This window comes from Mobula birostris, chromosome 5, assembly GCF_030028105.1.
Source record: "Mobula birostris isolate sMobBir1 chromosome 5, sMobBir1.hap1, whole genome shotgun sequence".
In the NCBI taxonomy this organism is placed as follows: domain Eukaryota; kingdom Metazoa; phylum Chordata; class Chondrichthyes; order Myliobatiformes; family Myliobatidae; genus Mobula; species Mobula birostris.
In genome coordinates this window covers 45,646,163-45,672,139 of record NC_092374.1, presented here as the reverse complement: position 1 = coordinate 45,672,139, position 25,977 = coordinate 45,646,163, and the positions used below count along the sequence as shown (strand labels likewise).

The 25,977-nt window shown below is 41.6% G+C and overlaps 1 protein-coding gene across 6 annotated transcripts in view; it reads left to right on the top strand.

Moving 5' to 3' along the window:
- Positions 1–25,977, top strand: part of LOC140197677 (adhesion G protein-coupled receptor L3-like) — a 587,218-nt gene that overhangs the window by 171,584 nt on the left and 389,657 nt on the right. The window contains exon 1 of one of the 6 annotated variants that reach the window (XM_072257982.1): positions 2,485–2,505. The exons of the other annotated variants lie outside the window; for them this stretch is intronic. The gene's annotated coding sequence lies outside the window, so the exon portion shown is untranslated. Of the gene's footprint in view, positions 1–2,484; positions 2,506–25,977 lie in introns of those variants that run through there. 6 annotated transcript variants of the gene reach the window in all.

The following is a 25,977-nucleotide window of genomic DNA, read 5'->3' as shown; positions in this document are numbered from 1 at the left end:
AGCCAACCAAAAGAACAAGCCTCCGGTCTGTGGATTCCATCTACATTTTCTATTGCCCCAGGAAACTGAAGCAAAGTACTCATTAAGTACCTCTGCTATCTCCTCCAGTTGCATGCATGCTTTTCCATTGTCACACTTGATTGGTCCTGTTCTCTCAGGTCTTATTCTCTTGCTCTTCACATACTTGTTATATTGGACAGAAGGTACAAAAGCTTGAAAATGCCACCACAAGGCTGAAGGGCAGTATCTTTTGCCCTTGTCAGGGGGTTTCGACTTTTATATTACTGCGGAGGCTAATGAAAATGGCGTCTTTGTTATGTTAATCTGGGGAATGCGGCTTTGTTGTGTTAAACGCTGAGAAAGTTTGCGCTAGGAGCTTGTTTTGGTTTAGAGTATGATAAGCGGGTGCAATTAACCAATTGGGATAGTTGTTATGGTTTTGGTGTATTTGAAGATACTGTCTGCGTGGGGTTTTGGGGCAGAAGGCAGGAGAGCCAGACAGAGGATGGATGAGGTGCTGTGATGTCCGCTAACGGGGTCGGACCCCGAAGAGGGCGTTCGGCAAGGAGATGGAGACGGACTCGTGTGGAGCCACCAGTGTTGGTCCCAGGCGGCCGGTCGAGGTGGTCCGAGGGGGTCGCAGGGTGAAGAAGAAGGTCCTTGAGCTCCAACTGTTTTGTGCACGAAGAGATTGAACTTTGATAAGTGTGGCGCCTTTTATTTTCCTTTTATATTTTATTCTCTCTTAATTATATAGTTCCAGTAATATCTATAAACTGTAAATCATTTAATCGTATCTGGTGTAATGTCTGTTATTTGGGCAGGGTGGGGTACATCACACAGCATCCACACAAACTAATTACCCAGTTTGGTGGGGCCGAGGCTGTTTCCCTAGACAACAGCGAGCCGAGCGACCCTGAGGGTGGCCAAGGGGGCGGCTACACCCTGTTATAAGACTCTAGTGCAATAATGATGAACTCTTGCACTCACAATCTACCTCGACCTGGCCCTTGCACCTTAGGGAAGTTAATCAGGACAGTCGGCATCTGTGGTTTAAGACCATAAGATATGGGAGCAGAAGTAGGCCATTCAGCCCATCGAGTCTGCTCCGCCATTCAATCATGGGCTGATCCAATTCTTCCAGTCATCCCCCCTCCCCTGCCTTCACCCCATACCCTTTGATACCCTGGTTTAAAAAAAATAATAGATCTGGGAACTTCTGCAGAATTGTTGCTCTTTCCACAGATGCCTTCCACCTAGTGTGTTTCCAGAATCACCTGTTATTGCTGTAAAACAAGTTGGTTTTTGTGAAGAAGTGAGGAGGTAGAAAACCATTTCAACATGTTGGATGCCTCTGAGAGTTCACTGATATTTCAAGTATCTGAACTTTCATTAGAAGTACTGGTAATAAGGGGGAGTTTTCCTCAGCGTCCATGATGGAGAACTCCCTGCCCAACCATCCTGTCCCAGATTTCTCAAGTGGCTTCATCTGGTACAGCTTCATGCTCTACCACTGACTTGGAGTTCAAATTCAGAACGTAATTTAATAAGCGCTGGCAAGCAAACATCAGCAGTGTTGTGACATCCAAGCTCATACATGCATGTGCTGCAATCTGAACTTGCTAGACATTACACAATGAGGTTGCACTGCCAAAACGTCTGGTCCTGTGGGTGAGTGCATTTTGCTTCTCTGTATCTCTTGCTATCTTTTGTTCTCTATCTTCTCTCTGTGAATTTTACTCTCTCTCACATTCTTTTCTGAAGTTGCTTACTTTCCTTTTTGCTCTCTCACATGTGCTGATTTTTTTTCTCTCTCCTCTACTCTGTCTTCCCCACCCACCCTTCTCTGAATTCTCCCCTCCACCCCTCAAGTTCAGCAACAGTTAAGGATAGGGGCTAACTCCCAGTTAGGTCTATATCTTGGGAATGAATTTTTTTTAAAAACTTTTCTGTTTAACGTACTCTTACAATGGTTTGTGCAATAGGATTCTTTACTCTTAAAAAGATGTTTGATTGGGCAAAGGGGGCTAGATCAGATGGGGTAAAAGACCTGTTTCTGTGCAGTATGACTCCAATTCCAAGGGATTATAATACAAAATGAGGGAGAGGGGTCATTCTGTACCAGTCAAAAGTTTGAATGGGTGGTCAGTGAAGCTGATGCTATATTCGTTCAAACACAGTAAAGGTTCAGTACTCCTTAACTGAAATTCCACAATCTGAAATAGAAATTTTTTTGAGTGCTGACATGATGTCACAAATGGAAAATTCCACAAGGCACTGAGAAGGTTTGCAGGGGATAGACAGGTGACTGCGCTGCACTGATAGTTCTGAGAAGTGACCCCACATATGTAATGAGCAGAAGTTAATGGAAAAACAGAAAAACACAGCATAAAGCACAAAATGAAGATCTTGATCATGTATTGAAAGAATGCATCCGTCAGTGTCGGAGTGAACATGTGCCGCCTATTGGCATGCTGATCAGCTAACAAGCAAAGATCAATCAAGGTGAGCTAAAAATTGAAGGTAATTGTGAATATTCAGCAGGCTGACTGCAGAAATTTAAGAAAAGGCATGGCATTAAATTTTTAAAGCCTTTAAAAGTTTTAAAGATAAAAATATTTGCTGTTCATGAAGCAGCAGAGAAACTCATTGATATATTTGCGAAGATTGTTGCTGATGAAAAAGTATCACTAGAACATGTCTACAATGCTGATTGGTTTTATACTTGAACCTTAAAAAAAGTAAAATGCAAATGGAATGTACTGTCAATGTACTGTAACCTTTCAGTCAAGACATGGCATCAGAAGGAGACTGAAAACTTGCCATTGTTTGTTGTTCAGCAGCTGATTCAGGTATTCTCTTGATGCTCCTGTGGCTGCGTTTGTATGGAATATAGTACAGAATAGCCCTTCCACTTCAGTTTTTATCATAATCCCTTGGAACAGTGTCATTCAGCATGGAAAAAAGGGCCTTTACCCTACACACATTATATTTTCATTATATTAATGGTATGTAATAATTTTTACTGTCAAGCCCATACTGTATGTATGATGAGCAAGTGTAAGGCAAGGATTGTCTACTGGTAGCACATAATTTCAGGGTCAAAGATGATGGCGATCCCAATCTATCTCACTATATGTTCCAAAATTTGAAACGCTTCCGGCCCCAGCCATTCTGGATAAAAGGTACTCAACTTGCATTAGTATAGATCTGATGAAGATTGTTAAGAATAAAACAAAATAATTTACCATATAAAAGTAGCTGGTGAACGCAGCAGGCCAGGCAGCATCTCTAGGAAGAGGTACAGTCGGCGTTTCGGGTCGAGACCCTTCGTCAAGACTAACTGAAAGAAGAGCTAATAAGAGATTTGAGAGGGGGAGGGGGAGATCCGAAATGATAGGAAAAGACAGGAGGGGGACCGAAACATCGACTGTACCTCTTCCTAGAGATGCTGCCTGGCCTGCTGCGTTCACCAGCAACTTTTATGTGTGTTGCTTGAAATTCCAGCATCTGCAGATTTCCTCGTGTATGCGTAATTTACCATATGATGGTTTGTTGGTATCTCTGACTGTAAAATGTTAAAAAATCAGCTTCACTCTCTGAAGTGTCCGTCGAATTGAACTTAAAACAGTAGCATAACTATAGTTTGAGCAGATTGTAAACAGGACCAAGTCATTTAATGCATACGCAGTTTGTCTTTTGTTCAGTTGTCAATGAAATGATTGGCACTGACTTCTTTCACCAGAAGAATTTATTAACTTGGGCTTAGAAATGTGTATAAATGCCATGTGTCTGAGCTCATAAATATGCTACAAAATGAAGGCGGGGTTGTCTGTGATGTCCCCTTGCATCCAGCATTGAGGTTCTACCATGCACTTAGGTCATGACCAGCCTGATCTTTAGCTTGGCTCCACTTTCATGCCCAAACAAACCTCATCATCCCAAAGTCCTCTGTCAAGAAGATGACACAAGAGATTGCAGGTGCTGGGATCTAGAGCAAAAGAACTACTGGAAGAACTCAGCAAGTCGGGAAGCATCTGTGAAGGCAAAGAAGTGATTAGCATTTTGGGGTGGGACTCTGTATTGGTGCTACATGTAGAGAGAAGAGAGGTAGTACATAGAAGTTAGAGAGCGGGGTGAGACAAGCTGGTGGATGGAACCAGATAAGGGGTAGAGGATTGGAAAATGGAGCCAAATGGATAGAAATGTTTCTTCTCCTATGGTTCTCCAAAATTTGTATATTTGTTTCACTTATATCGGCACTTTCTGGTTGACACATCATTCCCAACTCTGCTTTTCCCCTTCAACCTCCAAACCAATCCTGCCTCATTTTTTTTTTAAATCCGTCTTCCCAGAGTGCTAGAGGTTTTGGTGGTTTTATTTAAAAACAAAGTACACTAAACTGCTAAGTTTGTATCTTCACTTAAGTAGCCTGGTGCAGTGAGACATTGTAACTTTGTTTCAAGTGTCCATTTGGTCTGAGAAGATGAACTTCTAACCAAGTAGTGTCATTGACAGGGAAGCAAAGTCCAAGTTTCATTTTTGCTGTATTTCTTAATTTCGGTTGTATTCAAACAAACTTGGCAGCATTTAATCTGTTGGCGATGGAGATGATACATGAACAGCAGGGCAGATATCTTGCTTGCAAATTTATGCAAGTCCATAATTTTGAGCAGTAGCCATTTTTTTTCATAGTCTTCAGCCTGAGATTGGCCTCACTTCTGACATGACAAAAAAATACTTGGAATGAAATGTGGGAAAATAAATCCATGGATCAGAAAAGATTATTGAAGATAAATCCAGAACTTAAAGCAGGCTTTACAGTTTGTACTATAGTTTTATATTAGGTGTTTGAAAGGAATTGCATATACTTGGACAGCAACCATCAGTCACCCAGACAGTGAAACCATAGTGAAACCATAATGCTGTTCTTCCCCTGGATCCTGCTCAGCTTTGACCAAACCCTTGTGAAATTTACAGGCTTGCAAGCTGATTACATTGGAAACAAAATAAACTTTGCTTTGACTTTGTTCTCCTGATACCAAGTGCTGATCACTTGGCAGGTTGCAACCTAAATCACTGTTCTGATCATCTACATTGGAATAGGAAATGGTGCTGTTTTTCGAATGATGCAATATAATTGAAAATAGCTTAAATTAATGGTAAAACTGGCCAGCAAGGAAGTACCATAATGGCTGAGAAAAATTACTGCTTGTTTTGGGAGTTCCTTCATCGGTAATGCCATAACCAGTCTGCCTTCGTAACCTTGCAAACCTTAAGAAACATCTGTTTCATATTTTACAAAGGCAAATTGGCTCAAGCACCCTTGATTTTGTGATATTTGTAAACTTTCCTGGTTGTTTTGCTGTCTTGCCTTAATTGCGTTACCTTGGTTTCTTCAGAGACTTGAACTCTTGTCCAGCAATAATTTTACATTTTCAGTTTTTGGTGGGAAGTGAGTTTGGAAGAATGTGTTAGAAAGAATGAAATATTTTTTAAAAATCTTATGTAAGAAATTACCTATAGGCCAGCCTTTCACTTCCACACCTTGGGCTTGGGCATGGCTGAATTTCAGTGCAGTAGATTCTTGCCCAAAGTAGGCTTTGGAGCATGTGATCACCGAATTAATGTACAATGAGAAGCAAGAAGGAGGCTTAAGACATTGATTTGGAGCAGAAATTTATTCAACAGGAACAACATACAGTATAAATGAACTGCTATATGACTTTTTGTTGGGATATTTTTCTTCCTTAAAACAACAAATGTAATGGCCTGGAATTCCCTGGCAGTAGTGAGAACCTCACACTGTATGCTCTACTCTATCCCACTAAGTTTGAACTAACCATCAGACAATTCTCACATCAATTTGCTCAACAAACTTACTCTTACCAAGTCTCCATGTACTGCACCTTCTAGATGTAAATGTGGCAGGTTTAATTATGAGCTATGTCCACAGAAATTGTGAAAACCATCTGTCTGGTTTAGGCAGCTTTGCTAATTGCCAAAAATATTGAACATTTCTGTATCTCCCAACTGTTGAAAATCTAATACAGCAAGTTATTATATTAAAATAATTGTATTATTTTATTTCATTATTTTAGAAATTTAAAAAAAAATCTTAAATAGTAGAGTTTGCCAATTGGTTGAGTTAACTAAAATTGTTTGAAAATTTCCATGGCACTACCAAACCTGGCTATTGCCTGTAAGCAAATTTGGACCTTCTGTCCTTCCACTATACTTTCAAACTTCCTGATGCCCATGTGGAGTAAGTGTTCCCAGACATTTTTCTGGAATGTCCAGGCTGCTGTTTTCTCTCAACTGATCCGTTGATCTCACTGCTTGTGAGATCTGTACTTCCTTCACTTGACTTTTGATATGCAATTTGTGGATTCCCACTTGACTTCCACAGTAATATGGAAAATATTTGTAGTGAAATTGAAAGACAATTCATCTAAACCTTGAGCCCAAATTATTTACGGGAGTAGCTGAATCTAACACCTGGGTGAGTGTGCCTATTGCTACATGCATTCATATGTTTCTCTACTGTACTTATTAACAGGGAGAAAATAATTTGGTTTCTACCCTAATCTTGCAAACATGCAGTTCCAAAGTTATGTAACAGTGCATTCTTGAGAACCACTCATAAGCAGCTTCCTGTACCTATCTATATCGTATTGCTCTACCTACACTGCTACGTTTTATTGAATTACCACTGTAACACCACCCTTAGTTAAACTAATGAAATGTATGCTATATACAGTCATTAGTAAATACCATGAAGCACTATAGTTGTTCATCCCAACTTGAAAAATACTTTAAAAATGCATGGGAGAATTTGCAAGAGAGATTTTTGTAAACCAGGTCACTTGTAGCCTAGGAAGCCCTGTATTTTGTTAGCCTCCCTCACTCACTCACAGCTAAATCACACTTGCATATTTACTTTCTTTGCTCCAGTACAGTCACTCAAATTAATACATCTTGGTTTTTGAATGACTTGCTCATCTCTGCAGTCTGATCCTCTCTTACTGTCTGGTCTGCTGACATTTGCTGAGCTTTGTATCATAAACGCTTATGACTTCATTGATGGGGGGGGGGGGGAATCTAAATAGATCAGTGTAATGGTGCCTGGAAGAATATACAAATACCTGTAGTTAGTGACTCAGATTGCCTTCTAAAGCCGTGAGTAAGTTTCTTTTTTTACTTCCAAGATGCAAGATGTGAATTGTTTAAAAGAACCAATGTTATTCAGAAGTACTGAAAATGAGGTAATGTGCAAGTGTGAGTTCCAGCGGCTGATTGAAAATGCAGACATGTCACATGTTTTGATTATACAGCCACATTCTTTCAATTGTACTTAAGCCTTTCATTCTGTTTCAGTGATTAATGTTAGCACTTATTGCTTGAGGATTGAGGTACAGTACTGACTTAAAACTTGAGGGGTTAGTTTATGGTTGCCCCTTGACATGCTCAATGAGTTTTGTTTACCATAATAATGTATCCCCCTTTGCACCAAAGGACTGATTATGATAGAATGAAGTACAATCATCCGAAAATTTCTCTCAGCAAGGGACAACCTTTAGTGGTTAGCACAATGAAGCATTAGCTTTCTCTAAATAGAAATGATGAGAGCATCCAAATAGATTTTAAGTCGAGTTCTTTAACTTATGAACTGAAAGCAGAGGTTGTAATTTATTGACTCTCTCCCACACCCCCCTCCGGACTCTCCATATTTCGGTGACTTTAGGTTTCCAAGTGAAGCACTCAGACTCCTGGCTTGCTTTTGAGAGAGCTGAACGTTTGCAGCCATTCTCTCAAGCTTCAGTATTTCAGTGACATAGGTTGCCCCTCATCGTTCAATTTGTCTTATATATTTCAAAAATAGCCCTTCTTTGTGATTTAAAAAAATATACAAAGGGAAGAAATAGTGCAAAAAAAAAATTACATTCTTGGTCAGTACATTATGTTGTATAAACTTTAAAGTAAGGAGAAAATACAAACGTAGCACCATTGCCATCATGTGGCCCATGAGGTGATTACCCCTTTCATTGTTCGAGGGGTTTCACCATCTAGCTACCATCCCTCTGTGTGCAGTCTCAGAAGGAGCCTTGGCATTGGCTGCCCGAACAGAGCTTCAGTTTTCCCTGGACTGAGTCAGTCTGCAGCATTCTTGTTGCATCTCTTTGTGCTGGAAGACTAACAAGTTTCGGGCAGCCAAAAGAGGGTCCCTCACAACACTGATGACTTTCCAGCAGCATTTGATGTCTGTCCTAGTGTGTATGTGTCCCCGGGAACAGCCCGTTGATTAGAGAGTCCTCAGTTATGCAGCTGCCAAGGATGAATTGAAACTAGGACACTTGCAGCTGTCTCCATGCACTTTCTGAAAATTCACAGTCTGCAAAGAGTTGAGTGATTAGTTCTCCCCCACTGCAGCCATCCGGAGGGCGGTGTAAACTGGGGACGATATGTCATCTGTAGTGGAAGGCTTTGACTGGGATGGCACTTCTCACTTCCAGCTGAGCGAGGTCTTGGTGCTTATTGGTCAGATCTGGTGATGAGGCATTCCTTCATATGGTTTGGACCATCTGCTCAAGGATGAAACCAGCAGTATCTGCTGTACATTCTGTGAGGACTTGTCAAAGGTGTTTACTTGGAGGTACTGTTCCACAAAGGGCGGGCAGTACAGCAGTCTCCATTTGGTTGGGCTGGGACATTGTGCAGTGGAGGGGCCAGACCTACCTTCTGTAATACCAGGGACAGGTAGAACCTCAGAACAGAGTGACACTTAGTGCCCACATACTGACTGAGGACAAAGTTGGATACACTTTTGCTCCCATTCTCGGTGGCTTGTGCATTGTGATCATTTAAATTTGCTCCGTTTTGGACCCTCTGAAGGACATCCCAGGTGATTACTGAGGCAGAGGAGCGAGAAAAGGCCACACCCAGGTCCAGTATGGCAGACCTGTAGGCAAATCACACCTGATAACTTAAGTTCTTCAGTTATTTACACAGCATGCCACTTTTCCTTTTTTCCTGCACAATGTGCTCCAGCCAGTTTTGCTATATGCCTCATCAGGGAATTTCCCTCATCATTCAAAGCCTTTTATAAAAAAAGATGGAATAAATCTCCCTTCCACTCTCCGGCAGCTAATTTCATTGGGTCACAGTTTAGTTCTGTATACTTTACAAGAGCTGCAAAAGTTTTTAGAAGTGGTTTTCTTTGGCTACAAAATAGGACAGAGTTATTACAAGTCCCTCAGAGATACAAGAGTCTGCACATGCTGGAAATAGCAATATAAAGCAAACTACTGGAGAAATTCAGCAGGTTGAGCAGGATCTGTAGGGAGAAGGAAATGTCTGCAGTAAGTTGAAACCCGGCATCAGTACTGACTATACCTGCTGAATTCACTTGATGTGTGCTCCTTATCTGAACTGTTGTACACAGGCACCATGGTTACCATGAACACACCCCGGAGAGGCTAGGGCACTTCTCCAATTATTGTTCAAAAATGCCTCCATAAATTTCTGGGTGCATGTCTCTGATGCATGAGGACTACATTCGTACTGTGCTATGAACACTTTTTGCGCTTGGCAGCGTTCTTTACATTTTCATCTTTGGAATATCTATTGATTTAAAAACTGAGCATTTATTAAGCACTCCTGTCTCTTGCTATAAATGACATTAAATGCAGATGTTGTGGCTCCTGAAATTGAAGAAGAAACTTTTATTGCATCCAACTGTGGAATGTTTACCTTGGCAATTAAAAAAAATTACCCTACCAGTGCCATTAGCATTGACAGCAAAATAGCATGCAAATCTTAAAGACTTTAAAATTGGAAATTTGTGGAAGCAAAAATTACGGACAGAGCTGCTGCCCATCATAACTGTGGTTGAAATAGTCATGAAATCAGACATAATATGTAGAGAGGGAAAACGTTCCACAAGACTGTAACAACAATACCTCTGTAACAGCAGATCTGTTCATTAAATAGATACTGTCTGAATATTTCTCGCATTTTCTGTTGGGCAAGGCTGCCAGGTGCTTGGGGGTGGTGGTTACAGGAAAGACAGACTTCTCTCAGAATTGGGATATTGGGAATAGCTTTGAGCAGGAGCAAATAATCCCGCTTCTGTAATTTCAGAGTAAGGAGTCAAAGGGGTATATTTAGGAGAATTTTTTCATTTTTACCTCAAAATGATGAGCATACTGAACTCGCTGCCCGGTCAAGTATATGAACCGGATGAAAATGATGTACTTAAGACTGAACTCAATGGATTCATGAAGATGGAAGCAAGAGGATGGAGCATGTGTGATATTAATGCATCGCACAGATGACCAATTAACCTATAAGACCATAAGACATAGGAGCAGAATTAGGCCATCTGGCCCATCGAGTCTGTTACATCATTCATTCATGGCTGATCCTTTTTATTAAATCTCCTCCTCAACCCCAGTTCCTGGCCTTCTCCCCATAACCTTTGATGCCATGTCCAATCAAGAACTTACCAATCTCTGCCTTAAATACACCCAATGACCTGGCCTCCACAGCTGCATGTGGCAACAAATTTCACAAATTCACCACCTTTTGGCAAAGAAATTTCTCCGCATCTCTGTTTTGAAACGGTGCCCCTGTATCCTAAGGCTATGACCTCTTGTCCTAGACTCTTCCCACCATGGGAAACATCCTTTCCACATCTACTCTGTCTAGGCCTTTCAACATTCGAACAGTTTTAATGAGATCCCCCCCCTCATCCTTCTGAATTCCAGTGAGTACAGACCCAGAGCCATCAAACATTTCTCGTATGATAACCCTTTCATTCCTGGAATCATCCTTGTGAACCTCCTCAGGACCCTCTCCAATGCCAGCACATCACTTCTAAGATGAGGGGCCCAAAACTGTTCACAGTACTCAAGGTGAAGCCTCACCAGTGCCTTATAAGCATCACATCCTCGCTCTTGTATTCTAGACCTCTTGAAATGAATGCTAACATGGCATTTGCCTTTCTCACTGCTGACTCAACCTGCAAGTTAACCTTCAGGGTGTTCTGCACAAGGACTCCCAAGTCCCTCTGCATCTCAGATTCCTGGATTTTCTCCCTGTTTAGAAAATAGTCCACACATTTATTTCTACTACCAAAGTGCATGACCATGCATTTTCCAACATTGCATTTCATTTCTCACTTTCTTGCCCATTCTCCTAATCTGTCTAAGTCCTTCTGCATCCTGTTTCCTCAACACTACCTGCCCCTCCACCAATCTTCATATCATCTGCAAACTTGGCCACAAAGCCATCTATTCCATCATCTAACTCATTTTTATACAGCATAAAAAGAAGTGGTCCCAACACTGACCGCTGCAGAATACCACTAGTTACTGGCAGCCAACCTGAAAAGGATTCTTTTATTTCCATTCACTGCCTCCTACCAATCAGCCAATGCTCTAACCATGTGAGTAACTTCCAGTAATACCATTGGCTCTTAACTTGGTAAGCAGCCTCGTGTGACACCTTGTCAAACGTCTTCTGGAAGTCCAAATATACAACATCCACTACATCCCCTTTATCTATCCTACTTGTAACCTTGTCAAAGAATTCCAACAGGTTACGTCAGGCAGGCTTTTCCCTAAAGTGTGTGTGTGCGTGTTTGCGCGTGTATGTATATAATAAAAAAATCATGTACCATCACGTTGTCAGGATCCCTTTATGACACCTGGTCCACTGATTTACTTTGGAAGTAAAGATTTCTTTTGTATCCAAAGAAGTCGATGAGACTTTTTTAACATTGATCAAGGGCACTCTGTTACTATTCTGTTCTTTCAAACAATGCCACAGGATGTTTGAATGTTTTGAACTGTGAACAATGCAGTAATCCCATGTTTCTCCACTGATTATAGACTGTGCACTCTGCTCTGCAAACTGAATCATTGTCCTTTTGACTCTGTGGGACTGTTGTTGCTGTGTGAGCCGAGGAGCTGGTTTTGGGTTCTTTTTTACTTTCAGATTAACAATGCAAACCATTAGTTGTAATGTGGGATAATTGGATTTTTAGGTGAGAAAGTATAACAATAGTAGTTTAGAAAGGTGCAGGAAGAAGAGGGGCTTCTCTATCAGATAAGATTCTTCAGCAGAACTCTTCCACTATAATCACTCACATTTACGCCTAATGTTTCTTTTGAAGCCCTTTTAGATCCATGCAGTTTGACCCGTGAATGTTTGATGTAAATGTAGCTTTTGTGGTTTGGCAGTGCTGTGCTGCATGCATCAGCCCATGACCTGAATCATTCAGTAAATTACACTGGCATTAGAAGGGCAATCAGGTAATAAATTATCCTGGTATTGATCACCAGTTGCCTGTGATTAATAGAAGCTAGACTGAAATGGAGGAAGAAAGCTGAAAGATAATTGCAGACACCTAAGTATTATGAGCGAGTGAATGAACCTAGTCACTTGGTGGGCAGCGGCAAAGCTTGGTTTCAACAGCAAAGCTTCACAAAAGCTGCTGCTTTGGAATGTGGATCAGTAAAAGAAAAGCTATCAGAGACTGGAGTAGCTGAAGCGGGATATCAATATCATCTGTCATAGCTCACGTGTTGTTGGCTGATGGCCAGAAGCAGTGCTGTAGAAATATTAAATGAACATCTAATTGTGAAAAGTACTGTGGGTGAACTTGAAGGATTAGAAGTTTCAAGGTTAGTTTGTCATTGTAGTTTGGGCAAGGCAATGTGTTTTATAATTCTCCAAATAGATAACGGCAGAAAATTTAAAGTTCAGGCATATTAGATCCCACTCTGTGAATGTGTAGCTTTGGCACGTTCAACAGATCCTGGAAATCTTGAGTAACATACACAAAATGTTGGAGGAACTCGACAAATCAGACAGCATCTATGGAAAGAAATAAACAGTCTATGTTCTGGAGAAAGTCATATCAGGACTTCAGATGAAGTGTTTCAGTTGAAAAGTTGACTGTTTATTTCCTTGGATACTGCATGGCTTGCTGAGTTCCTTAGCTTTTTGTGTGTGTAACTTAGCTATCTGAAAAATTGCAACTGAAAACTGGAACATGCAATTTACATGCAAATGAAATTTGTGGGATAAATGGACATTAGATTAGATTATGAAGACACACAGTCCTATTGTATTGTCATTTAGTAATGCATGCATTAAGAAATGATACAATTTGTTCCTCCAGAATGATATCACAGAAACACAAGGCAAACCAAGACTAAAAAAACTGACAAAAACCACATAATTATAACATACAGTTACAACAGTGCAAAGCAATACAGTAATTTGATGAAGAGCAGACCATGGGCACGTTAAAAAAAAGTCTCAAAGTCTCTTGAAAGTTCCATCATCTCACGCAGATGGTTGAAAGGAGAAACTCTCCCTGCCATGAGCTTCTAGCGCCACAAACTTGCCGATGCAGCATCCTGGAAGCACCCCGGCCACAGTCTGATTCTGAGTCCGTCCGAAAACTTCGAGCCTCCGACACAGAGCACCATCTCTGCTGAGTGCTTCAACCCCAGCCCCGGCAACAGGCAGTAGGCAAAGCCAAGGATTTGGGGCCTTCCCCTCCGGAGATTCTCAATTGCACAGTAGCAGCAGCAGCAGCAACGAAGCAGGCATTTCAGAAGTTTCTCCAGATGTGCCTCCGTGCTTCTTCACGTCTGTCTCCATCAAATCAGGATTGTGCACGGCATCCTATGTCACAAATACGATATCATTCGGAGCGGCCGCGCGCGCTGCGTCGCACTGCAATCTTCTCCTCCTCCTCCATTAAAACTTGTATCACTCAATAATTTAGTGACATTGAATTCATGCTCCATGAGTCAAGACATACAGTACAAGACATGTGTTTGGATTATTGTGTACAATTTTGGTCATCCTGCTGTGGGAAAAACAGCATTAAGGTGAAAAGAATGCAGAGATTTGTGAGGATGTCACCAGTTCTTGAGGCACAGAGTTGAGGTTGAATTGGTTGGAGTATTCCTTGTGGAATGATCTTACCAAGGTCTATAAAATTATGAGGGGCATAGATAGGGTCATAGTCATAGAGCACTACAGCACAAAAACAGGCCCTTCAGCCCATATAGTCCATGCTTAATCCCCTCAACCCCATACCTAGGCCATAGTTTGCCATACCCCTCCCAGCCATGCACTTGTCCAAACTTCTCTTAAATGTTGTAATCAAACCTGCACCCACTACTTCCACTGGCAGATCATTCTGCACTCCCCCTCATATTCCCATTAAAAATGTCACCTTTCACCTTTTTAATCTATGACCTCCAGTTCTAGTCTCACCCAAGCTCAGTGGAAAAAGCTGACTTACAATTGCCCTATCAATACCCCTCCTAATTTTGTATCCCACTATGAAATCTTCCCTTATTCTCCCACACTCTAGGGAATGAAGTCCGATACTATTCAGAGTTTCCCTGTAATTCTGGTCCTGAAGTCCCAGCAAAATCCTTATACATTTTCCCTGTATCTTTCAATCTTACAGATACTTTTTTTTGCAGATAGGTGACTAGAACTGTAGAGAATACTTCGAATTGGGCCTCACCAATGTACTCAATATTTTGATTTATGAGGGCCAATGTGCCAAAAGCCCTTTCTTGCTGACCTGTGACACACCTTCAGGAATTGTAGATCTATACATCCAGATCCCTCTGTCCACTACACTGCTTAATGCCCTACCCTTCACTGTGTAAGTTCCACCCAGGTTTGTCCTCCCAAGGTGCAACACCTCACACTTATCAGCATTAAATTCCATCTGCCATTTTCAACACAGTGTTACCCAAATGGAATATGAGGTGTTGCTCCTCCAAGCTGAGCTTGGGCTTATTGTGGTAGTAGTGGCCATGGGAAGTTGAATTGAAATGGGTAGTCAGTGGGAGATTCTGCTTGTAGTGGTGGACAGAGCATAGGTGTTCAACACCATCACTTCCTTTTCATTACCCTTGACATTCCTTTTAATTCCACGGTCTGCTGTCCTCTCCTGTTAGATTCCTTTTTCAGCCATCTACTTCTCTTGCTTATCCCCTGCCAGCTTCTTACTACTACTACTACTACCACCACCACCACCACTACTACTACTACTCCTCCTCCTCCTCCTCCTCGTCCTCGTCCTCCTCCTCCTCCTCTTTGCACCCACCTTCCCTCTCACTTGGATTTTCCTGTCACCTGCCAGTTTGTACTACTTCTCCTCCCTCCACATTATTATTCTGGCTTTTAATCCCTCCTCTTCAGTATTAATGAAGGGTCTTGCACTAAAACATCGACTGTTTCTTCCCCTCCAGAGATCCCTAACTTGCAGATCCTCTCGCATACACAAAATAACTTGCAGATGCTGGGGTCAAAGCAACACTCACAACACGCTGGAGGAACTCAGCAGGTCGGGCAGCATCCGTGGAAAAGATCGGTCGATGTTTCAGGCTGGAACCCTTCATCAGGACTGTAGAGGGAAGGGGTAGAGGCCCTATAAAGAAGGTGGGGGGAGGGTGGGAAGGAGAAGGCTGGTAGGTTCCAGGTGGAAAAACCAGTAAGGGGAAAGATAAAGGGGTGGGGGAAGGGAGGCAGGGAGGTGATAGGCAGGAAAGATGAAGAAAGAACCCCATCCCTCTCACCCCATCCTCCCGCCACCACAACAGGGACAGAGTTCCCCTTGTCCTCACCTACCACCCTACTAACCTCCGGATCCAACACATTATCCTCCGCAACTTCCGCCACCTTCAACAGGACCCCACCACTAAGCACATCTTTCCCTCTCCACCCCTCTCCGCCTTCCGCGGGGATCGGTCCCTCCGCGACTCCCTGGTCCACACGTCCCTCCCCACGGATCTCCCACCTGGCACTTATCCCTGTAAGCTCAAGTGCTACACCTGTCCCTACACCTCCTCTCTTGCCACCATTCAGGGCCCCAAACAGTACTTCCAAGTGAGACAACACTTCACTTGTGAGTCTGTTGGGGTCATCTATTGCATCTGGTGCTCCCGGTATGGCCTCCTCTACATCGGTGAAACCCAATGCAGATTGGGGGACCGCTTCGTCGAGCACCTCCGCTCCATCCGCCAAAACAAACAGGATCTCCCAGTAGCCACCCACTTCAACTCTGCTTCCCACTCCCATTCAGATATGTCCGTACATGGCCTCCTCTACTGCCATGATGAGGCTAAACTCAGGTTGGAGGAGCATCACCTCATATACCGTCTAGGTAGTCTCCAGCCCCTTGGTATGAATATAGAATTCTCCAAATTCCGGTAATTCCCTCCCCCTCCCTTCCTCTATCCCTATTTCACTCTGCCCCCTCCCCCAGCTGCCTGCCACCTCCCTCTCGGTTCCACCTCCTTCTACTACCCATTGTGTTTTCCCCTATTCTTTCTTCACCTTTTCTGCCTATCACCTCCCTGCCTCCCTTCCCCCACCCCTTTATCTTTCCCCTTATTGTTTTTTCACCTGGAACCTACCAGCCTTCTCCTTCCCACCCTCCCTCCACCTTCTTTATAGGGCCTCTACCCCTTCCCCCTACAGTCCTGACGAAGGGTTCCGGCCCAAAACGTCGACCAATTTTTTCCACGGATGCTGCCCAACCTGCTGAGTTCCTCCAGCGTGTTGTGATAGTTCCTCTCGCATTCTGTGTGTGTATAGCTCAAAGTATCACTTGCCTTTATAATTTGCTTGTATGTTGTGATCCAATAATCAAGTATGCACTGGAAGTTAGATGCCAACACTCCTGCTGGTCAGTGCTCTGTTGCTGAGTTTGATGGTCAATTCAGTGCTGGAGCTGAAGGTCAGATGTGTCACTGTCAGTCTTCCAGGTTACGGCCAAATCTCTCAAATTGTCTGGGATACAAGTCCTCCAACAACACACATTTTTGGGCACTATGGTTATTATTTAGAAACGTAGAACACCTACAGCACAATACAGGCCCTTCGGCCCACAAATTTGTGCTGAACATGTCCCTACCTTAGAAATTACTAAGGTTACCGATAGCCCCCTATTTTTCTAAGCTGCATGTATTTATCCAAAAGTCTCTTAAAAGACCCTATCATATCTACCGCCACCACAGTTGCTGGCAGCCCACTCCACGCACTCATCACTCGCTGCGTAAAAAAAAACAACTGACCCCTGACATCTCCTCTGTACCTACTGCCAAGAACCTTAAACCTGTGCCCTCTTGTGGCAGCCATTTCCGCTCTGGGGAAAAAGCCTCGACTATCCACACGATCAATGCCTCTCATCATCTTATACACCTCTATCAGGTCACCTCTCATCCTCCGTCGCTCCATGGAGAAAAGGCCGAGTTAATTATTCTTTATAGATTGAAGACTTCCAGTATAGTTTCTGTCAATCTGAATGCAGCTAAATCCCATGGTCATTACCCGATCTCATTGGCAAGTGAAATGCAGTTGCAAACATTTCTGACATTTGCCTCTGTGCCCCTTTAAGATGCATGGGACGACTGTTGGCGGGCAGGTTGTGAGTATTATTCAGCATTTCAGCATCACTGAATGGTGTAGATAATTCAGGGTGTGTGGATAATTCACCCTGTATTCCATTTCAAAGGCCCAATTTGTTGCATTAACACAATCCTGATGTCTTTTGTTTTTAAAACCCAATAGTCTTAAATGTGATTTGTTGAAACTTAACAGTAGGGAGAGGGAGATCTTAAAGATGACAAACTCCATCATTTCCCAACACCTCACTTTTGAAACAAAATGATGTCAAGGTTTCTGCCATTGGATAAGCCAAGACACCGTGTCCTTAAGCATTACATAATTGATTGTCATATAACACACCAGCCCGGGCAGCAGGAGCCCAGAGTTAATAAGGCCCTAGGAGGTGGCAAAAATGTGGAATGTAATGGACAGTCTCACTGATGGGCAGTTGTCCATTGGTAGTATCTACATGAGGTGCTGCCTCAAGAAGGTACTGTACCATCCATAATCAAGGATACCCACCATTCTGGCTCTGCCATCTTCTCACTGCGGCTGTCAGGCAGGAGGCACAGAAGCCTGAAGTCCGACACCACCAGGTTCAGGAACAGTTCCTGAATCAATCTGCCACAGCCCAAGTCACTACCTCGTTGTAGCAACAGTATGATCACTTTGCACCACAATGGATTTCGGTTCTTCTAATTGTCTTGTAAAAAATCTGTATTAGTTGTTTCTCGTGAATGCTGCTTCTGATGTTCTACCTGTGATGCTGCTGCAAAATTTTCATAGCTCCTGTGCAGACACATGATCGTGCAGATGACAAAGTCTTGGATTTGGGAATTGTTGAAACCATTGCAAGTTCTAAAGGCATATATAGTGAAGTTCAACTGGTGTTGGTATGAGTACTATTTTGGCTGTACGTTTCACTGGTAAAGCAAAACTACCAGAGACTTGGCTGTTAACTGAAGAGGATGTCCACAATCTCCTTCAGTGGCATTGCTTAAAAGTGAAATGATGGAGAGGAAATATCCTTTTACTCTTTGGTTGGCAGTTTAGTATGCCAAGCCAGAGGGACAGTGATTTAAAGTTACAATGGAAAGAGAAGTTTCTGCTCAGTCTGACCCTGGTCGATGTGGAACTTGCTTCATCTGGAGCAAAGCATGCTTTCTAAGTCGGGGAAGCGAATACACAGTTGTAAGTCACTCCAGTGTAGAACGGTGTGGAGAAATGACATACCTGGCTTCTCTGCACCCACACTTTATGACTCATGTCTGCTACCAAATGACTTTTATTTAATGCCAGATTTATTTTGCAGAAAGCAGACATATTAAGATTTGTCAATGCAACGTATATAATTTGAAAATGTTCTTAAAGAGCCAATTGGCTTGCGTTGTAATTCTCATCTTTTGTTTTGGCTCCAAGCTCCTGTTTCAAGATTCATGCAATAATAGTTGTTTTCAACGTTCACTCTAATATTTTTTACAGCTGTGCGGACCAATCATTGTGCAGAAAATTTTTACACGGCCTGAAAACATTTATATAAAAGAAAATTCTAACTGCATGGCAACAAAGGCGATCTGAGTGGGAGCATTTCAGTTCCTGTGACCATGCAGCTGTGCAGCTTAAAGCGAGCAGTGGTTGTTTTTGTCCATGTCATCCCTCTTCCTCTGTCAGCTCTTCTCTGGGAGGGAGATGTTGTACAAGGGTTTCAACATAAAGCAACAACAATTCCTTTCCTATCTCAGCTGCTGCTTGATCTGCTAAGTTTCTCTGGCCATTCTTTTGTGTCTCTGTGCTTTACCTTATTAGCCTTGAGAACATGTTGAGCTATTGAAATACTGGTCCACACTATTAGAATTGTGCCCTTGACTTCCATAAACAGATTTGCCAAAGTCCATTGTGAAGAGCTGATCCCACCCTGACCATTTGTAATGCAGTCATAGGAGGAGTTGGAAGCAGACACACTAGTAATGTCTCCAAGTGGCATTTAGGCAGAGAACAGACCATGAGTAAATTGATGGGATTAGTTTGGGTTGGCATCATGGTTAGTACAGACATTGTGGACTGCAGGGCCTGTTATCCTGCTGTACTGTTCCATGTTACAAATGTAAAAACCAAGTGAGTAGAGATTAACAATGATGAAAAAGCTGTAGTTGACTTTTATAGTCTTAGAGCTTAAATCTGTGAAGTCTGAACAACTTTATTTTTATTTAAAGAAGGCTTGAATTAAAAAATAATTAAATGATGAATGCAACCTGAATTTAAATCAAATTTAATGTAATTTATCTTTCTCTGTGTTTCTCAAATCCATAGACTTATTTTCTAATCAGTAGGACTTTGGATCCTACAGATGGTCTGGTGTGGTGCAGGGTCTGAAGGGCAGTCATTCCAGTATAATGCTGTTCAATCCAAGTGGGATGGGGGTCTGCCATTGGACTCCATGTGTGGTGTGGTGGACCAAGATCACACATCAGCATGTCATGCCATCTGTTGTGTCCGCTTGTTAAGGATCTCCATGTTTCACAGTGTATACTGAAGCCTCTGGTGCTTCATTTGTTATCAGCAGCTGAACCTCAGCTGTTCTGATGGGAACTGTTAGCAAGAGTTGGCGTCATCTGCCTTCTGTTTGCATGTGCTTCTTTGACTTGCAATGCAAGATTAATACCACCCACTTGTATGACCTACTGCCACATAAGTGTCTCACTTATTGGAAACAATTGTTTGAAAATTTGTGTTCTTTTTATCTATGGGAGCTGTTTGTATAGTTCGACTGCAATAAGTATTTTTTGGGATAGATACGGCTTGTTAAGAATCTAGACCTTAACATTTGTTGATACTTCAATACAGAAATCAAAAATTATGCAAAATTACAAGATCATAAGACATAGGAGCAGAATTTTCCATTCAACCCATCAAGTCTGCTCCACATTTGATTATGACTGTTTTGTCTTCCTTCTCAATCCCATTCTCCTGACTTCTCCCCATAACATTTGATGCCCTTCCTAATAGCCTTCACTTTAAATATAGATCAGTAAAATATAATGCAAACTCTTCAGCCGATTATTTTGTACCAATCTTTTAACCTGCGCTAAGATTGATCTAATCCTTACCTCCTATATAGCCCTCCATTTTTTGTTTCATCCATATGCCTTTACGGGAGCCTCTTGAATGTCCCTGATGTGCTTGCCTCTACCCCCCCCCCTCATGGCAACATGATCCCAATGACAATGAGCATGTTCCAAATATACCCAATGACTTGACCTCCACAGCTGCCTGTGGCAATGAATTCCACAAGTACACTACCCTCTGGCTAAAGAAAATCTTCATCATATCTGTTCTAAAAGGAAGATCTTTTATTGTGAAGTTGTGCCCTCCAGTCTTAGACTCTCCTACTATTGCTAACGTTCTCTCCATTTTCACTCTATCCAGACCTTTCATTATCTTCATTGAGGTTCACTCATTGCTTTACTAAATTCTAGCAAGTACAGGCCCAGAGTCATCAACACTCCTCTTATATTAACCCTTTCTTTCCTGTGATATTCTTGTAAACCTCCTCTAGATGCTCTCCAATGTCAGCACATTCTTTCTTAGATATGGGGCCCAAAAGTGCTCACAATACTCCCAATGTGGTCTGACCAATGCCTTATAAAGTCTGAGCATTACATCCTTGCTTTTAAATTCTCGTCCTCTCAAAATTAATGCTGATATTGCATTTGCCTTCCTTACTACTGACTCAACCTATTGGTTAATGTTAAGGGAATCCTGCTTTCCTGTTTATTTTATATCCAAGTTGTTAAAGGAAATGTCTTACTTTTCATTGTGGCCTTGGGAAATTCATCAGGAATTTTACAAATATCATAGCTATTGCTGTTGGCTTTGACTCAAAACACTACTCTCTCTTCAAGTCCAGTCTCTGGTCCCTAGTCAGTCCTGGAGTTTTGACCATAAATGAGCAAATATCTCAACATGGCGTTTGGCTCCAAGTTGAGTCTTGTATATTCTATGCTGCATCACCAATTTTGCCTTAGCTGAATTGCTGGCTTTTGTCCCTAATTAAGTTGTTTTATAGTTGCAACCTTCAACAGCTTTACAATGAATTAGTCCTTCTTGATCTGGGCTTCCATGATCCGTAAGAAAGCTGCTTATATTTGGTTCCAAAGTAAACATCTCCTTAACATCAGTTCCATTCTCTTCTGGCTGCTGCTCACCCAGACCCTTACTGTTGCAGTTCTATTGTGGCCTGATTTATGAAAGCCCTTTAACCTTTCATCCTTTGATAGTAATCTCAACAGCCATTTCCTACTATTGCCCCAGAGCCTTGAGTTACCTTTTTTCCACACTCTGGTATACCATTCAACTTCACTTTACCACCTCATTCAAGCCTCTTCTGATTTTAGCTTTTACAGTAACTTCATACGAGACTCCTACATTTGTTGAGCACTGAGAATTTGAAGGTGCTGTCTAAACTCTTGGCCTTAAATTTTTCTGTATATTTCCTTCATCATTTCAAACCATCCCTATTCCTATATGTAGTTGGGTGCATGATGTGAAATGAGCCTAATCCTCAGAGTAATAATCCTTGGGAGATTATTCTTGGAACATTGTCCAGTCTTCCTACCTATGGAAAACAATATTTGGATAGAAGTGCTACCGAAGTTCACCAGATTGATACTGAGATGGCCTGGTTTGTCATACAAGGAGAAATTGAGGATATATATTTCAGTCAAGTCAAGTTAAGTTATTGTCATGTAACTATACACATATATACCATCAACTGTAACAATGTTTCTCTGAAATGGGGTGTAATGCACAGTTGTACATATAACATACCACAAAGTAGGAAAGTAAGGATAAAATCTACAGATGAATTACACCATATATGGACAAAGTAAAATGCATAAGTTAAATATTGTCATACAGAGCAGATTAACCGGAGGCACTTCCTGAATGTAAGGGGGCAGGGAGTTTAGAAGCCTAATGGCCTATGGGAAGAAACTGTTTCCCATCCTGACCATTCTTGTTTTTAAGCGTAGTAGTCTCCTGCCTGATGGTAGAAACTCCAAGGATGCTGGATGGATGGGTGGGATCCTTAATAATACTAAAGGCCCTGCATATGCAGTGCTCCTGATAAATGTCCCTGATGGATGGTAGGGAGATCCCTATGATCCTCTCCAGCTGATCTCACAATCCTTTGTAGGGATTTCCAGTCTGATGTTCCGCTCCTGTCATACCAAATGGAGATGCAACTTGTCAGGACACTCTCAAAGGTGCTCCTGTAAAATGCTGTTAGAAGAGTATAAGAAAAAAAGGTGATATCATTGAAATGTATTTAATTCTTACAGAGATTGATAGGGTACATGCAGGGATGATGTTCCCAATGGTCAGAGCACCCTTTTCCCCTGACATAAGCTGCACTGAGACTATTTGAAGAACAATTATATGGGGAACAACATTCACAGTGGTGACTTGTGATAAGATGGTGCTGTCCCTGGTTATGAACCAAAGCTTCAAGAGTGTCCTTTAAGTGTAGGAAATGGGAGCATAACATGGGCAGTTGGCCTTTCCACCTGTTCCACCATTCTATAAAATCAAGGCTCATCTCTTCCTTTGGTGTCACTTTCCTTTTATTCCCATATTCCCGGATTTCCTTGATAGTCCAAAATGAACCAATCTTTGTTTTAAACATGGGGGCTTCATTTTTATGACTTTCTTGAGCTGTCGAGTCAATGAGCTGTCGAGTCAAAAGATTCAGTACCTCTGGCTGAAGAAATTTCTTCTCAGTCTGAAAGACCAAACTTTTTTTTTGAGATTGTGACATCCCAACACTCCCCCCCAACCCACCCCCATCCGAGACACTCTAGCCTCATTTGTTAGTTTCTTTTAAGCTGCACAGGACAATTTGTGATAATACTTGGTAACATTTTTTAAGAAGTTGGATGGAAAGTGTATTAATGGTGACAGAAGTAATATCTGATAGTTCAGAAAATTTGCCAGCCTGACACTTAATTCCCCAGTGTGCTGGATTAATGGAGTTTTACAGTACCTCATAAAATGAATGTAAAACCAATGGAAGTTAGTCTCAGTTGCAGTATCAGCAGAGAGTTTCTCAAGTCATAATGATTTCGAATCTGCATGTTATTGCTACTGCTGCAGATGGCAGGTCGGTTGTGCCTATCCTCGGGAGGTAACGTAATTCATGGTTACAATTTCTGATACAGGAATTAGAAATAAGGATTCCTGATTCTGAGCATATCGGCACAGCTGCAGACTTTTCCATTGTGAAGAAGGATACTCGGGACAAGCAATTTAGTCATCTGTCTGTAGTAAAGAATCAGGTCAGTCCCTACTGACTTGGGCCAAGACCTGAAAGTCCTGGGCTATATCTGATGCATAATATGCTACAGTGTTCAGTGTCTTGAGTTACCTGTAGTTTAATAGAATACATTATGATAATAGGCAGAGATTGGCTAACAAAACTAGAAGTCAGTTGGGTAGAAGCATTAGATTCTCAAAATTGCTCATTCACAGATCATGTCAGATGTTGGTGAGGGTATACTGCAACTCAAGATATGAAGGTTTCAGAGCTCGGTCAAACTGTTACCTTACACGTTCCATACTTTGGTGTGACCAATGTTGGTGTCCCCTTTTTGTGTCTGTGTATCTGCTGCTGCAACCCCTTTAGTGTGACCAGTTAGAATTTCTGTACTGTTGAAAGTTATTCCAGTTAATGGACCAACATACTTTTAACCTGTATTGTTTTATTCTAAATAAAAAAAAACAAAATCCAAGTAAGTTTAAAGGGAACGTGAGTATTAGGGCCCCCAGTGTGTTACAGGGAATGTGGGAACCAGGACCACAGTGAGTTTAAGGGGAGCATGGAAAATGAGATCCTGCTGATTTGGATACTGAGCCATCAGGATTTCTGAATCCAGGAGGTGGATTATAGGAGATTTACAGTAACGGGCAGATAGATTGTTCTGGTGACTCAGCAAGATGTAATGGTGAAGCAGGTCCACAGATACACTTTGGAGCAGATACAAGCGTCTGAATTAGTCATGTCAAGTTTATTGTCATTTAACTATATACATGTATATCATGTATATGAACATATAATGTATATAGCAACAAGACGACATTTCTTCAAATTAGGGTGTAAAGCACAGTAGTACTCAAAACACACAACAGTGTGAAGATGAGGATAAAATCTGCAGATGAATTACCCATAAATAACAAACTAAAGTGCATTAATATTAAATATTGTAAGATACAGAACTAATTAACTAACCAGTGACACTTCAAGGAAGCTTTGCAACCTCTCTATAACCATGTTATCGATTGACCAAGGGTTATTAAATTGGGTGAAGTATATTGAACAGTCATTCCAAGTATTCTCAGGAAGAGGACTTTTGATGAGCCATATGCCAATCACTGGAGTAGTCAAAGTGAGGGCCGGTGCCAGGAATTTTGTGTACTAGTTGAACAGTAGCATAGTTACAGGAGCTATTACCTGTCATTAATAATGACGTCTGCATCGCTGGCTGGTTATACACATGGATGACATTTCGTCCAAATCTTCCATTGTTCAGACACTAAGTAACAAAATTATGAGTATAACATCTCTGTACAAGACCAAGTTAGAATATGCCTTTGAGCCAACTGCAAGAAGTAAAAAGCTAATGATAAATTCCATCATAGATTGTCCTTCTGACCTTTTTGAGCCATGTTCAAGTACTTACCTAAGGGCTAAAAATTCAGCTATATGTTGAGATAATTAATTTATACCAGCACTGCAATTTTTGTCAGAAAATGACTCCTTAAATTTGTTATCCTTTGGGTGAAGAATTTAAAGAATTTATTTTTTCCTTTATTGTTTTTCTTGATGTTTTTTCCATGTTTGTCTGACTTCCAATCTGATTTTTGTTGCACTTGTATTCAGGGTTTGCTCTTTCATGATTCATGGAATCATGGAATTTTACAGGTTAGAAAGCTGACATAATGGGCTGGATTAATCCCATTCCCCTGCTCTTCAAGTGTTCATTCAGGTACTTAAGAGACATTTGCCTCTATCATTTCAAGATTTCAGCACTTAACGTGTGACCTCTTTGCTCATCTCTCTTCAGATTTTCTACCAATCAATTTAAATTCTTGCTCTTGTTACTTGTTGTAATTTTTCTCTCCAACTGTGTTGTTTGAGCTTTGCTTATCTTCCCTCAGAGCACACCATTTTATTGTAAGGCTCATTCAAGTTACTGCCTTTATATCTTGGCCTTTGGAAAATGGATGCCTTGAGTGTTTTAAAAGGCAGCATAAGGAGTAGGACACCCTCACCATCTGGGACATGTCCTCTTCTTGTTACTTCTACCCGGTAGGAGGTAGCACACTCAACAATTCTGGAGCAGCTTTATCCCATCTGCCAGCAAATTTCTGAAAAATATGAGTCTATTTATTTATTCACTATTTATTAATTTACATCAGGGATCCATGGACCCCTTGGATAATGGTCGTCTCTATAGCATAAACAAAACAGTTGAGAACCCCTGATTTACG